The following is a 16,280-nucleotide window of genomic DNA, read 5'->3' as shown; positions in this document are numbered from 1 at the left end:
CACCCGTGAAAACAATTTACACCGTTGTTAGAAAGGATAGAGAGAGGTGAAACAATCACTTAGGGGGTGTTTGGTTCTTTCCTATAAATAGAAATTGGAATGAAAATCATTGTATTGTGGAATGAGAATGAGTATGAGCATGGATATCACTTTTAAAAGCAATATTTGATTAGTTACATATTTTCTATCGGAATAAATCAAAATTTCCTTTTTGATCCTTAAAGGAAAATAATAGAAAAAATTAGATGTGAGAGAAAGATGAATGTGAGAGAAAAATATAATGAAAGAGAATGATGAGAGAGAAAGTATGATGAGAAAGAAAGTGTGATGAGAAAGAATAAAGAGAGAAAATATGATGAGAGAAAATGAAAAAAAAAGAGTGTGATAGGACAGAGCATGATGAGAGAAGATGAGAGAGAAAATATGATGTGAGAGAAAGTATGATGGGAGAGGATGAAGAGAGAGAAAATGTAATGAGACCAAATGAGGAGAGAGAGTGTGAGGAGAGAGATTGAGGAGAGAGAAAGTATGATGAGAGAAAAAGTGTGATGAGAAAAAAGAGAACAATGAGTGTGATGGGAGAGATTGAGGAAAGAGAAAGTATGATGAGAAAGAAAGTATGATGAGAGAGAAAGTGTGTTGAGGAAAAAAAAGAGGGAGTGTGACAAGAGAGATTAAGTAGTGAGAAAGTTTGATGAGAGCGAAAGTGTGATGAGAAAAAAGAGAAAAGAGAGTGTGATGGAAGAGATTGAGGAGAGAGAAAGTATGATAAGAGAGAAAGTGTAATGAGAAAAAAAAGTAAAGAGAGTGTGATAGGAGAGATTAAGGAGAGAGAAAGTGTGTAAAAAATGATGAGAGAAAACAAGGAGAGAGAAGTGATATGAAAGAAAAAATAAATAAATATATTTTGATATTTGATATTAAGGGAGAAAATTTAGTTTTAGATCAAGGGTATTTTTGAAATAAGAGAATATTTTGATTGATAAAAATAGGATAATGACTCATTGAAGGAGATGTACATTGGAATGAATTATTACCTAATTTCAAGTGATCCGGTGGTAAGAGCCCGGGACCCCCTAACGAGGGGTCAACACCACGTGGAGGTCAAAGGGCCAGGTGGTCCGTCGAAGAAGGATGAGCCGACCGGACGCATGAAAAAAGGGCAGGCCGATCGGCCTGCCCGTAAACGTCTGATAGTGAAAGACGCCCTGATAGGGGTCGGGGTTCCGACGCTCAATGAAATAGTAAATAATGACCAAGCGAAAGGCCTAAGAGAAGGCAGGACATAATGGGCGCGCCGGCCGGCCGGCGCAGGGAATTAAAGCCGTCCGGACGACGCTCTTCGCGTCGGCCGTCCGGACGGACGTCCCGGCCGGGCGGTGGTAAAGGAGAACAGGAACATCTTCTGACAGCCGTCAAGTCATATGGCTAAGCCATACTCCTAGTCTGACAACAAGGTGTTCTGTTGTCCAATCGAAGACGTGATTGAACTGTAGCAGTATGGTGTCAGGTAAGCTCTCTGATAGGTACATACCGAGGTATGGGCTGCGGACACGTATGCACCTCGGTGGACGTGCATTAGTTCTTTCACCGCTCTATATAAAGGGCCTCTTCCTTCGCCGGAGGTATGCATTCTACACGCTTTGGAGCCACCTTTTGCTGTCCGCTTACCTGACTTGAGCGTCGGAGGGTCGCCGCCGGGAACCCCTTCCCGGCCCGACTTCTGTGCAGGTTTGCCGGAGATTCGTGCGACCCGACGGAGGCCTACACCATCGACTAGGAGTGCGCCACGTGCCCAGCGTCCTTTGGTTCGGCGATTCGGACAGGATCAATTTGGCGCCGTCTGTGGGAACGCTCCTGCATCCGATCGGCAGCCATGGACGAGGCTGGACGACCACACGTGGTGACGCTTTCGAACGAGGAACTCGACGCTCTGATCGAGATAAGGGCCGCCAAGTTCGTGGAGCAAAAACAAAAAGCCACAGCCGAGCGGCCTGAGCAGCAAGCAACATCGGCGTCTGGTGGTCGAGCGGAAGCACCACCGACCACCGTTGCATTTCATCGAGCCCTATTCCGCACCCCTGAAGCCGTACTGGCTCATAGGGATAGGGGATCTTCTTCGGAGGAAATGCCTAGGCGAGATGACAGAAAGGGGAAAGCCCCCCGAGCGGACGCATCGCCCGAGCGGATCAATCACCAATTTTCAGAGGCTATTCTACGAGACCCTCTGCCAAAGCACTACGCGCCTCCGACGATCGGCGAGTACAATGGGACAACCGACCCAGATGATCATCTGGGTAAGTTCGATAATACAGCTACTCTCCATCAATACACAGATGGAGTAAAGTGCCGAGTTTTTCTTACCACTCTCTCGGGATCGGCTCAACGGTAGTTTCGGAGACTGCCGGACGGATCCATCACGAACTTCAGAGATTTCCGAACGGCCTTCCTCCACCATTTTGTGAGCAGTCGACGCTACCAGAAAACGAGCGTGAGCCTGTTCGCCATCAAGCAAGAAGCCCGTGAATCGCTTCGAGCTTACATCCAACGGTTCAACTAAGTGGTGATGGACATTCCAACGGCCACCTCGGAAACCATGATGAATGCCTTCACACAAGGCCTGGTGGATGGGGATTTCTTCCGATCGCTCATCCGAAAGCCGCCCCGAGACTATGATCACATTGTTAGGACCAAAAGTAGCTAGAGGGGGGGGGGGTGAATAGCTCGTCGCGTTCGCTCGGTGCTCGGCGTTGCTTGTTTCTTCAAGAATATGCAGCGGAAAATACAGAAACAAATACAACAACGCTAACACGGTTGGTTTACTTGGTATCCACCTCACAAGAGGTGACTAGTCCAAGGATCCACACCACGCACGCACCCTCCACTATGAAAACACTCCTTTTCGGTAACTACCGAGGGCGGAGAAGCCCTACAAGACTCTCAGTACAAGAAGAAAGGAAAGGGAAACAAAATACAAGCGCAAAGCTTACAATGAGTACAGAAAACCCTAACCCTAGCTTCTCTTCTTGCCTTTGATCCGCCTCTTGACTTGGAGAGCTTCCAAGATCCTTCAAGAACTGGCGACCTGATCTTTGAGAGCGCTGTGGAGGAGTAGGCGAGAGCTCTGGAGTGAATCGGAGAAGTTCTTGCGCAGCCATCGAACGCCTGCAGCTATAAACGACGCCAACGGTCGGATCCCGATCGATTCGAATGTTCCCAATCGATCGGGGAGGCTTTGGATCGATCCACGGATCGATCCAGAGCCCCACTCAGCTTTGGAAACGCGCCTGGATCGATCCACGGATCGATCCAGCGCTTATCGCGCGAAGCAGCCGCGTCCCAATCGATCCACTGATCGATTGGGACATCTGGATCGATCCACGGATCGATCCAGAAGCTCTCTGTTCGCTGGGACAGGTCTGGATCGATCCACTGATCGATCCAGAGCCTGGATCGATCCACGGATCGATCCAGCACTTGGTTTTTGTCCAAAACCAAGTCCCAAACATCCCTAACCAACATTCGGTCAACCTTGACCTGTTGGTATGTCATGCCTAGCATCTAGTCACTCCCTTGACCTGCTAGGACTCCCTTACCAAGTGTCCGGTCAATCCCTTTGACCCACTTGGACTTTTCTCTGTGCCAAGTATCCGGTCAATCCCTTTGACCTACTTGGACTTTTCTTTCATGCCAAGTATCCAGTCAATCCTTTGACCTACTTGGACTTCCCAACACCAGATGTCCGATCATCCTTGATCCATCTGGATTTTCCCTTGCCTGGCTTCACTCACCAGGACTTTCACCTAGCTTCACTCACTAGGGTTTTCATCTGCCTAGCTTCACTCACTAGGACTTTCATCTGCCTAGCTTCACTCACTAGGACTTTCACCTGGCTTCACTCACCAGGGTTTTCCATCTGCCTAGCTTCACTCACTAGGACTTTCACCTGGCTTCACTCACCAGGATTTCCATCTGCCTAGCTTCACTCACTAGGACTTTCACCTGGCTTCACTCACCAGGATTTCCATCTGCCTAGCTTCACTCACTAGGACTTCCTTCTGCCTGGCTTCACTCACCAGGACTTTTCTTCTGCCTAGCTTCACTCACCAGGACTTTCATTTTGCCTAACATCCCAGTTAGGACTTCCCAGTCAAGTATCCAGTCAACCTTGACCTACTTGACTCTTCTTCAATCAATATCTTATTGTCAAACATCTAAACCCAAACCAAGACTCAGCTTGGTTACCCAGGTCAACCTTGACCTGAGGGATATTGCACCAACAATCTCCCCCTTTTTGATGTTTGACAATACCACAATAACACTTACAATCCCATATGTAAGTTACGCTAATCCCATAGCCTCCTTCTTCATGCCACTAGGTAATGAAAGCATAAATTAAGCTCTTCATTCTCCCCCTAAGAGGGCAAACTCCCTCTAGGTAATGAAAGCCTAACTTACTCCCTTTCATGAGTCCTTTCATTCTCCCCCTATGAGCTTCCCATAGGTAGTGAAGGACTAAGCTTAACCATACATTCTCCCCCTATTGGCACACATCAACCCATTGTTGGACACACATCAACCCATGCTCCAATTCTGGGCACACTTCAACAAATCCATTTGTTGAAGACTCTCCCCCTGAAGAGTTGCTCATCGTTGTTCACAACATCACTCGTTGTGATCAACACGATAATGAAGGTCCCATACCCTTCATTTATCCTTAACTTCTCCCTCAATGTAGACAACTACCCAACCTTGAGCATTATTTACCACATGAGTGTCCACTTGAAATAATGAGGATATCCACTCCCCATTTCTCCCCATTTCAAGTTTAAATGCTCAACCTTGAGCAAGTTCACAACAGAAGGTTAACCACCTTCCAAGGTTCATGAAAAATAATTTTCATGTCTTTAAAGAGTCCCTCCCCCTAAAGACATGGTGGTAACTTCTGTCATTGCACCAACAATGACTTGGAATCCCTAAAACATTAGGAAACCCAAATTTGGAAGTTTTGAGGTTCAAATATTCAAAATTTGAAACAACCTCAACCTAAACTTCTACTTAGTCTTCGTTAACCAATCCATCCTTGTTTTCAACATGAAAACACCCTTTGTATGTATACAAATGTATTTAAGGGGTTTGAAATGGTTACCTAGACTCAAAGAGGTTCAAAGATGCTGAAATCAGGCCTTCCCAGCCAAAATCAGCAACTTGGATCGATTGGAGTTGGGTTCCAATCGATTGAACCTTCGAATCGATCCACGGATCGATTCAGACTCCGGATCGATCGGCTGATCGATCCAGCGAGCTTCGGCTCGAATGCCGTTGAATCGATCCATGGATCGATTCATGGAACTCAATCGATCCATGGATCGATCGAGACTCGATAGTTGCTGAAATTCCATTTCGGTCAACTTGAAACCCCTAGAAAATTCTACAAAAATCTAAAAATTACGAAATTTCGTGTAGACATTATTTAGGGCATACTTAATCATGGAAAAATAGTTTTCTATGAAAATACATCATATTTTCAAAGATTGACACAAACTTGAAAACTTGCAAAAACTTTAGTGTTTTTCTTCAAGTTTGTGTCTAACTATTCAATGGTGATTACTATCAAAAGATAGCCTTCACCAAGGTTTTCCAAAAACATTTTAAAAACATTTTCAAAACCAATATCCCATCATGTTCCTTGGGCATAATGCACATGACTTGTACATTAGCTTTCCCAATGATGGGAAAACACATAACTATGTGTTTTGATGAATTTAAAACTCAAAGGAATGCACTAAATCAACATCTTGAGCTTTGTTCATCATCCTAACATCTCACTTGTATATAATATGCACTAAAACACATACAAGTCACCTTAGAGGTCTTTGTGAGATGTAAAATTTGGTTTTGCCCTATTCTAGGGATCATGCATATCTATCTAGGCATTTTAGAAATGTTAGACATCCACCTAGGATGTCACTTGTCAATAAGTGTCGTTAAATGCCATTCGCCCTTAATTACAAGGAATTAAACTTAATGCATGATTATGTTATGGCATACATCAAAATAAAATAGCTTTCAAAAGAAAGATTTCTATAACTACATGATGTATGTATGACATGACATGGTATTTTTGTATTTTTCATGATAAGTCATGAATGCAAAATCCAAATAAGATAAAATATGATGTCATGACATATTATGAGCAAACAATCATGACATGGTTTAGCATAAATAAAATATACCTAGATTACCTATCTAAGTATCATTAATCTTAGCTAATCCTAAAACTTAAACCCTAGATTGCCCTAAAGTGCTACAAGAGAATGCCAAAGCCTAAATTTGGCATTTCTAATTTCCTTGATTTAATGTATGCCAATTGAAAATAAACATGTCCTCAACTGTTGGCATATTCCATTTTTCCTCAAGAGTAGCACTTTTAAATTTAAGGCCCGGATTGCCTTAAATTGCCTAAGAACATACCAAAATCCCAACTTGATAGTTCTTATGAATTTCCCAATATGTGCCATTTAAGATTAAAATCAATTCTTCCACCATTAGACACATTTTACTCTTTCAAGGAGTAATCAATAGGTCCATTTCATTTTCAAAGGTTAACTAAAACCTTGAAAATGCTCCTTGAGTGTCAATTTCCTCAAAGTTGGGTTAACTACCCTTCTAATCGGAGTTGACACTCTCTAACCCATCTATGGGGTAGAGAAAATGCTCCTAGGAACCCAACACCTATTGGTGCTCCTTGGATGCTCTAGGTACTCACTAGGGATAACTTCCCTAGATACCTTCCTAGTGACCTTGTTGGGCTTCTTAGAAGCCTTGGTCACATTTTCTAGGTCAACTCTAGGGATAACCTCCCTTGTGACCTTGTTTGTGACTTTCTTAGACTTCTTAGAAGTCTTAGTCACATTTATTGCAAAAATACTCTTAGGGATGACTTCCCTAGTATTTTTGGCTTGACCACTAGACCTAGGGTTTGTTCCATAACTATATGGAACTCTATGGTAAGAGGGCACATCCTTCTCAGCCTTTGGTTTGTATCCCAAACCTCTATGGCCATTAGATGACCTTTGTGCTCCTAGACCTAGGTTATGCTCATTTTGCCCTAATAGGATATTTTCCATCCTTTTTAGGGTCTTTTCCATTTTATCAAGTCTTGACCTCAAGACTTGATTTTCTCTCACTAAGTCCTTAGCATTTGACCCATGAGCATTTTTGTTTCTAGGCTTGTATCTAAAATCCTTAGAGTTTTCGCCTAGATTTTTACCTACAATCCTAGCCTTAGGTGTAGTAGTTTTAGCATGAAAAGCTATATGTTTTTCTTTAACACTATCATGCTTTCTATTTTCATGGTAAATAGCATTAAAATGATATAAATTTGAACTATCATGCTTTTTATCATAATGTAGAGGAGTAGGCTCAATAAATGTTACCTTCTTCTTTACCTTAGAGGCTCCCCCTTGACTAGAGCTTCCTCCATGAGCCTTGACCATCTTCTTCCCCTTGGGGCATTGACTTCGGTAATGCCCTTTTTGTTGACACAAGAAGCACACAATGTGCTCCTTGCTCTTCTTTGTCCCGGGGGTGGTCTCCTTGGGCTTCTCCTTGCCCTTTTGTGCCACTTGGCCCTTCTTCTTGGCCAAGTTGGGACACTTGCTCTTATAGTGCCCATGTTCCCTACACTCAAAACATATTATATGATTTTTATTATTAATTGAAATATTTATACCTTTGCTTGCAGGGGTGGCATCTTTTTCTTTGGATCCGGAGGTAGAAGCTTCCTCTTGATCGGACCTTGATTCTCCTCCATTTGATTTTTCTTGACTTGTGGAGGTAGAAGCTTCTTCTTGATCCGGTGTCACCAAGGATTGCTCCCCCTCAATCCTAGAGGTGGAGGCTTCATCATCTTGAATATGAAACAAGGAGTATGCTCCCTCCTTGTTCCCTTCGTTGCATTCCCTTGAGGATGAAGCTTCTTGGATTTCCTCTTCTTCGGAGGTTGAGTATCTCTCAACCTCGGAGTCCTCCTCTTGGTCTTGCTCCAAAGAGTCACCCTCTCTGGATTCTTCATTATCTTGTACAGTGGAGGGGATCTCTTCATGAAGCTTAGCCAATTTGCTCCAAAGTTCCTTTGCATCTTCAAATTCTCCAATTTTGCAAAGAATGGTGCTTGGCAATAAATTGACCAAAAGCTTGGTCACATTGTCATTTACCTCGCACCTTTGGACTTGCTCCGGGCTCCATTTGCTTTTCTTTAGAACTTTGCCCTTTGAATTTCTTGGAGCCTTGAAACCTTCCATTAGAGCAAACCATTGCTCTATCTCCATCATCAAGAAATTTTCAATTCTTGATCTCCAAGAATCGAAGCTTGCCGATGTGTATGGTGGAGCCACCCTTGTGTCAAATCCAAGTCCATCTTGGAATTGCATCTTGAAGTTGAGCTTGATAAAATCTTGAACTTGAAGAATTTGCTTCAACTTCTTCACCCTCTAGCTTTTCTTGTTATGCTTGACCCTTCCGGCGATGATTCCGGTGAAGAGCGGCCTCGCTCTGATACCACTTGTTAGGACCAAAAGTAGCTAGAGGGGGGGGGGGGTGAATAGCTCGTCGCGTTCGCTCGGTGCTCGGCGTTGTTTGTTTCTTCAAGAATATGCAGCGGAAAATACAGAAACAAATACAACAACGCTAACACGGTTGGTTTACTTGGTATCCACCTCACAAGAGGTGACTAGTCCAAGGATCCATACCACGCACGCACCCTCCACTATGAAAACACTCCTTTTCGGTAACTACCGAGGGCGGAGAAGCCCTACAAGACTCTCAGTACAAGAAGAAAGGAAAGGGAAACAAAATACAAGCGCAAAGCTTACAATGAGTACAGAAAACCCTAACCCTAGCTTCTCTTCTTGCCTTTGATCCGCCTCTTGACTTGGAGAGCTTCCAAGATCCTTCAAGAACTGGCGATCCGAGTGCTGTGGAGGAGAGGCGAGAGCTGGGGTGAATCGGAGAAGTTCTTGCCGCAGCCATCGAACGCTGCAGCTATAAACGACGCAGCGGTCGGATCCCGATCGATTCGAATGTTCCCAATCAATCGGGAGGCTTTGGATCGATCCACGGATCGATCCGAGCCTCCGTGCTCTGAAGCGCGCTGGATCGATCCACGGATCGATCCGGCGCTTATCGCGCGAAGCGTCCCAATCGATCCAGCGATCGATTGGGACATCTGAATCGATCCACGGATCGATCCGAAGCTCTTGGGGCAGTGCGGATCGATCCGATCGATCGAGCTGGATCGATCCACGGATCGATCCAAAGCGGTTTTTGTCCAAAACCAAGTCCCAAACATCCCTAACCAACATTCGGTCAACCTTGACTGTTGGTATGTCATGCCTAGCATCTAGTCACTCCTTGACTGCTAGGACTCCCTTACCAAGTGTCCGGTCAATCCCTTTGACCCACTTGGACTTTTCTCTGTGCCAAGTATCCGGTCAATCCCTTTGACCTACTTGGACTTTTCTTTCATGCCAAGTATCCAGTCAATCCTTTGACCTACTTGGACTTCCCAGCACCAGATGTCCGATCATCCTTGATCCATCTGGATTTTCCCTTGCCTGGCTTCACTCACCAGGACTTTCACCTAGCTTCACTCACTAGGGTTTTCATCTGCCTAGCTTCACTCACTAGGACTTTCATCTGCCTAGCTTCACTCACTAGGACTTTCACCTGGCTTCACTCACCAGGGTTTTCCATCTGCCTAGCTTCACTCACTAGGACTTTCACCTGGCTTCACTCACCAGGATTTCCATCTGCCTAGCTTCACTCACTAGGACTTTCACCTGGCTTCACTCACCAGGATTTCCATCTGCCTAGCTTCACTCACTAGGACTTCCTTCTGCCTGGCTTCACTCACCAGGACTTTTCTTCTGCCTGGCTTCACTCACCAGGACTTTCATTTTGCCTAACATCCCAGTTAGGACTTCCCAGTCAAGTATCCAGTCAACCTTGACCTACTTGACTCTTCTTCAATCAATATCTTATTGTCAAACATCTAAACCCAAACCAAGACTCAGCTTGGTTACCCAGGTCAACCTTGACCTGAGGGATATTGCACCAACACACATGCTACACCGGGCGAACGAATACATCAACGTGGAGGAGGCACAGGCGGCTAGGAAAAAAGAAACTCCAACCGAGCGGGCTCCCACAGCCGAGCGGAAACAGCACGCCGTTCATCAGCCGCCCAGAGGACCAAGGGCCGAAGTAATCCGATCCCCCCATGCCAGGTCCCACGTGCAAGAGGTAGCCGCCGCCTGACCCAAGCCAAAAAAGAAATGGACCCCGATGTTCTGCTCATTCCACCGGACGGATACGCACAACACAAGGGATTGTCGAAGTCTTCCCTTCGTGGCTCATCCTGCGCCCCGGAATGCCGGACGACGGTCTCCCTCGGTCGACAGGCAACGGAGAACTCATGACGCCGATCGGACACGAGCTGATAGGCCACAGCAACAGACTCCCGATTGGCATCGTTCCCCAAGGAAGGAGAATCGCCGAGCGTCCAGAGAACGGTCTCGACCATCCGCTCGGGAAGAGGAAAATAGAAGCAATACTTCCCGAGGCGAGATCAACGTTATTGCTGGCGGGCCGGCCGGAGGAGACTCCAATCGAGCTAGAAAGGCGAGCGTCCGGCAGCTCCAGATTCATGCGGTCAGCTGTAACCAAGAACGAGCGGAAGGACCCGAAATTAGTTTCGGGCCCGGGGACTTGGAAGGAGTTGAAGTACCCCATGACGATGCTCTGCTCATCAAAGCGGTAATAGCCAATTACACTATTCACTGCGTATTTGTTGACACAGGTAGCTCAGTCAACATCATATTCAAGAAGGCGTTCGATCAGTTGTAAATTGATCGAGCCGAGCTGCTACCCATGACAACTCCGCTCTATGGGTTCACTGGTAACGAAGTTCAGCCGGTCGGACAGATCCGGCTGGCCACCTCGCTGGGAGAAGAGCCGCTCAGGAGGACAAGAACAACAAACTTCGTGGTAGTCGACTCTCCCTCTTCCTACAATGTCATTTTGGGACGACCGGCGCTCAGCGAATTCCGAGCGGTCGTCTCAACCTTTCATCAGAAGATCAAGTTCCCAGTGGAGGACAAAGTGGGAGAGGTACGGGGAGACCAGCTAGCAGCTCGGCGATGCTACATCGAGATGGTCCGAGCAGAAGCCAATTCCGCTCGGAAGGCGCCCCGGATTGAGGTAAACGCCATCACCGAAACGCCACCCTCTTTAATTTATGAAGAAAAAGAGGAAGTGCAGATTCACCCAACCCGACCGGATGCCACGACTTTTATTGCGTCCGATCTGGAGGAGAAACAGAAAGAGGAGCTGATCCAATGCCTCCGAAGAAATCATGATGTCTTCATCTGGTCGACACATGAGCTGCCCGGAATTTCGCCGAGCATAGCGCAGCACGAGTTGCATGTCTAACCGGACGCTCGGCCAGTGAAGCAAAGAAAAAGGGACTTCAGCGCCGAGCAGAATGCCATCATCCGGGCGGTGGTGGAAAAGCTTTTGAAAGCCGGCCATATACGCGAGGTGCAGTTCCCGAGCTGGCTGGCTAACGTAGTGTTAGTCTCCAAGCCATGCAACAAGTGGAGAGTGTGCATTGATTTTCGGGATCTCAACAAAGCTTGCCCGAAAGATTTTTATCCTCTGCCCCGGATAGATTAGCTGGTGGACTCTACGGCCGGCTGCGAATTAATCTGTATGCTCGACGCCTACCAGGGCTATCACCAAGTGTCGCTCGCCCGTGAAGATCAAGAAAAGGTTAGCTTCGTGACGACCGACGGTACTTATTGCTATAATGTAATGCCGTTCGGATTGAAGAATGCGGGGGCCACATATTAGCGCTTGATGAATAAAGTATTCAGAGAGCAGATCGGGCGGAATCTAGAAGTTTATGTGGACGATATTCTAATTAAGTCCCGCCGAGCGGCCGATCTCTTCAAAGACATGGAGGAAACCTTCCGAACGCTGCGCAAATATGGAGTCAAGCTAAATCCCCAGAAGTGCCTGTTCGGAGCAAAAGGAGGGCGCTTTCTGGGGTACATAGTGACCGAGCGGGGAATCGAAGCAAATCCCAGCAAGGTGAAAGCTCTACAAGATATGCCGCCTCCAAGAAATACAAGGGAAGTGTAGCGTTTGACCGGTCGGATCACCGCTCTGTCCAGGTTCATCTCCAAAACCGCCGACCGGAGCCTTCCTTTTTTCAAGATCCTACGCAAAGCTACAAAATTTTATTGGGACGAAGAATGCGACCGGGCGTTTGAAGATTTGAAGGCATTTCTGAACTCTCTCCCGATATTAGCCAAGCCGACTGCGAGTGAGCCACTTCATATGTACTTGTCTTCAACCGAGCATGCAATCAGCTCAGCTTTAGTGAGGTCGAGCGGAGAAGAGCCTGTATATTTCCTTAGTCATATTTTAAAAGATGCTGAATCTCGCTACACTGGGCTCGAGAAGCTGGCTTTCGCTTTGGTCCTGGCCGCTCGGCGCCTTCGTCCATACTTCCTGGCGCATACGATCATTGTTAAAACCAATAGCCATCTCGGACGTGTCTTACTAAATCCAGAAGCATCCGGACGACTCATCAAATGAACGACGAAATTAAGTGAGTTTGATATCCAATACCAGCTCCGCTCGGCGATCAAAGCGCAATCCTTGGCCGATTTCGTGACTGAGGTGCAAAGGCCGGAGCCGGAAGCTATGTGGAGAATATATGTGGATGGGTCGTCCACTCGGCTTGGAAGCGGGATTGGAATATTGTTGCTCTCCCCTCAAGAAGAAAAGATGCACTTATCCGTCCGGCTGGATTATAAAGCTACCAACAATGAAGCAGAATATGAGGCCCTCATAGCTGGCTTGCAGGCTGCCCGGCATGTAGGAGCCGGTCGGGTAACGCTTCATTCGGATTCGCAGTTGGCCGCTTAGCAGCTCTCTGGAACCTTCGAGATTAATAATGCTCGACTCAAGCTCTACGCTGAAGCCTTCGAAAAGCTCAAAGTCGTTTTAGAGAAGTTATTGTTCAGAAGATACCCAGAGCAGAAAATCAAGCGGCCGATGAGTTAGCCAAGCTCGCGAGCTCAATAACGTCGATCGCCATTCAGCAGCCAATTGAAAAAGTATTGTTGGTGGCGCATGTCGACCGGATGGCAGGCCTCACGATTTCGAGCGACTGGAGAACACCCATCATAGAGTTCCTCCGCTCGGGCGCCACACCATCCAATAAGTATGAAGCTCAGCTGCTAAGGAGAAGAGCCGGTCGGTTCACACTCATCGGCGATCGGCTTTACAAAAAGGCTTTCTCACGGCCGTTGTTGAAATGCGTGAGCTCGGAGGACTCGGCTTACATCCTTCAAGAAGTACATCAAGGATCGTGCGGAGGGCATCCGGGCGGACGATCGTTGGCCAAGAAGATCCTCCTGGCCGGGTACTTTTGGCCGACTTTACAAGCAGACGCCGCTCGGACCGTATCGACGTGCCTTTCATGCCAGAAGTACCATAACTTCTACCACCGACTGGCCGAGGAAATGAAGGCATCTACAGTCTCGTGTTCGTTCGACCAGTGGGGAATGGATATCGTTGGTCCATTTCCTATGGCGACCGGACAGCGGAAATTTCTACTAGTGGCGGTAGATTATTTTTCCAAGTGGGTGGAGGCCGAGCCGCTAGCCAGGATCACCGAACAAATGGTCAAAAAGTTCATATGGCAACACATCATTTGTCGGTTCGGCATCCCTCGCCGACTGATTTCCGACAACGGACGGCAATTCACAGGGAAGGTGCTGGAGGATTGGTGCAAGAGCTACGACATCGAGCAACACTTCACGTCCGTGGCTTATCCCCAAAGCAACGGTCAAGCCGAAGTGGCCAATCGGGAAATTCTTCGTATTCTGCGCGCTCGGCTCGACCATTTGGGAGGAAGTTGGCCGGATGAAGTGCCGGGCGTCTTGTGGGCCATCCGGACGACTCCGAAGGAAGGGACGGGCGTCACACCATTCCATTTGGTGTATGGTGGCGAGGCAGTTATTCCAGTCGAAGTCGGCGTCGAGTCCGTCCGGATTCAGAGTTATGATGATGGCAACGCCGAACGGAGGAACATGGAGCTGGATTTGGTCGACGAGGAGCGAGCCAAGGCGTCCGTTCGGCTGATGGCATACCGGCAGCGGATGAAGCAAAATTACAACCGCCGTGTAATCCCCAGATCATTCCAGGTCGGCGATCTTGTCTGGAAGAAAGTCAAACCGGTCGGCGATGTCGGCAAGTTAGAAGCTCCCTGGGCGGGTCCTTTCAAGGTTATTGAGAAGCTCCGATCGGGAGCATATTATTTGGAGGATGAAGACGGGCGACAGCTGGATCGACCGTGGAGTGCGAATCATTTACAGCCTTATCGAGCGGGGTGAAAGGTGCACGAATGTAAATCATTTTTGTATATGTTAGTCGCCTATGTCCTTGTAATGCAGGAAACAAAATTAATGCAAAGGATGGCCAATGGATTTGCCGATCGGCAACGTCAAAATTAACCCGGAAGACCGTCGAGCTCCGACGTTAAATATCGAGAGACGAGCCGGCGTCTATAAACGTCCGAGCGGAACACCGTCGAGCTCCGACGTTAAATATCGAGAGACGAGCCGGCGTCTATAAACGTCTGAGCGGAAGACCGTCGAGCTCCGACGTTAAATATCGAGAGACGAGCCGGCGTCTATAAACGTCCGAGCGGAAGACCGTCGAGCTCCGACGTTAAATATCGAGAGACGAGCCGGCGTCTATAAACGTCCGAGCGGAAGACCGTCGAGCTCCGACGTTAAATATCGAGCGACGAGCCGGCGTCTATAAACGTCCGAGCGGAAGACCGTCGAGCTTCGACGTTAAATATCGAGATACGAGCCGACGTCTATAAACGTCCTGAGCGGATAGCCATTCACATGATACGATCAACGACAGCCTGGTCGTTAAGACCAACATACGGCTGAGCGGCTCGCTTATCAAATGTGTACGGAAAACCCCTTTGGGGGTAAGGCACAGAGCAAAAGTTGGTCAGTAGAAGTTAAAAGATATTAGCGTGTAAACGCCGAGCGGATTCGTTAGAACGCCGAGCAGCTGCTCAGTCGCATGATAAAAGACATTAAAAACAATCGACTTGTCTGGTAGAACGTGGTGCCGAGCGTGGTGCCGAGCGGAAGAATTTTAAAGAACACTTCAGTCGTGACGAGAGAAAAATTTCTTGCCAAACACAAGTTGAAGGAACAGAAAAGATTATCCATTATACACTGGGTGAACCAAAAAAGTTGGGCCGACCGGCTGGAATACAAAAAAGTTCATACACAGAAAAAAAAAAACGCTTATCACGCGTCAAAGTCAAAAAGAGCGTCGGGAATGGCGCCCATCACGGTCGCGAGGTCCTCGGGGGGAATGGCCAGCTCGGCGGGCAGATGGCCTTTGGTCTTCAGGTAATCCACCGCCGCCTTGACCGCTTCTTCGAAAGTGAGGGATATCTTGTCGGTAAACTTCTCTCCGAAATCTTCTGAGCAGAGATACGCCTTCCTCACTTCGTCAGAACGGGCCGACTCCCCCTCTTGATATTCTTTGAGCGCGGCGTGGGCAGCGTCGCTGGCGGCTTGGAGATCCTTCAAGTCTCCATCAAATCTTTGGAGATCGGCCGAGCGGCTCTCCTTCTCGGTAGCCAGCAGAGCATCCAGATCCTTGATGCGTTGCTCCAGCCCTCGGATCTCCACCTTCATCCGATCCATATCCTCGATGACCTGGAGCTTCCGGGTGGTCGCCGTCTTGATCTCCTTATCTCGTTGCTTGATCATCGCCTCAAGCCGAACGACCTTGCTCGCCAGATCGGAAGCCCTTTTCCGTTCGGCTTCCAGTGATTTTTTAGCCTTCTCCAGAGCGGCCGTCGATTGTTGGTTGTCCCCGGCGGCTTTAAGCTTTCTCAGTTCGTCCTCCAGCTCGGCCAACCGATTGCTAATGGCAATCTGCTCCACCCAGTTCTACGAGCAAAGGTGAATAGGTTAAAAACTTAATTCAACTACACGAATAAAGAAGAAGGGCATACCCCGGTGGCCTGTTGGAGGTTGCTGTCGCCGAGCTGCCCAGGAGTCATCTCTTTTATGCGACGCCGAGCGTCCTCCCAAGCTTTTGCAAGGTGGCCCGTCAAGGTGATCTGTTGCTCGGGGACCACTGGCCGATCAGCAGCAGCCATGTAT

This window comes from Zingiber officinale, chromosome 4A, assembly GCF_018446385.1.
Source record: "Zingiber officinale cultivar Zhangliang chromosome 4A, Zo_v1.1, whole genome shotgun sequence".
Lineage (NCBI taxonomy): Eukaryota > Viridiplantae > Streptophyta > Magnoliopsida > Zingiberales > Zingiberaceae > Zingiber > Zingiber officinale.
Note: the sequence above shows the minus strand (reverse complement) of the source record.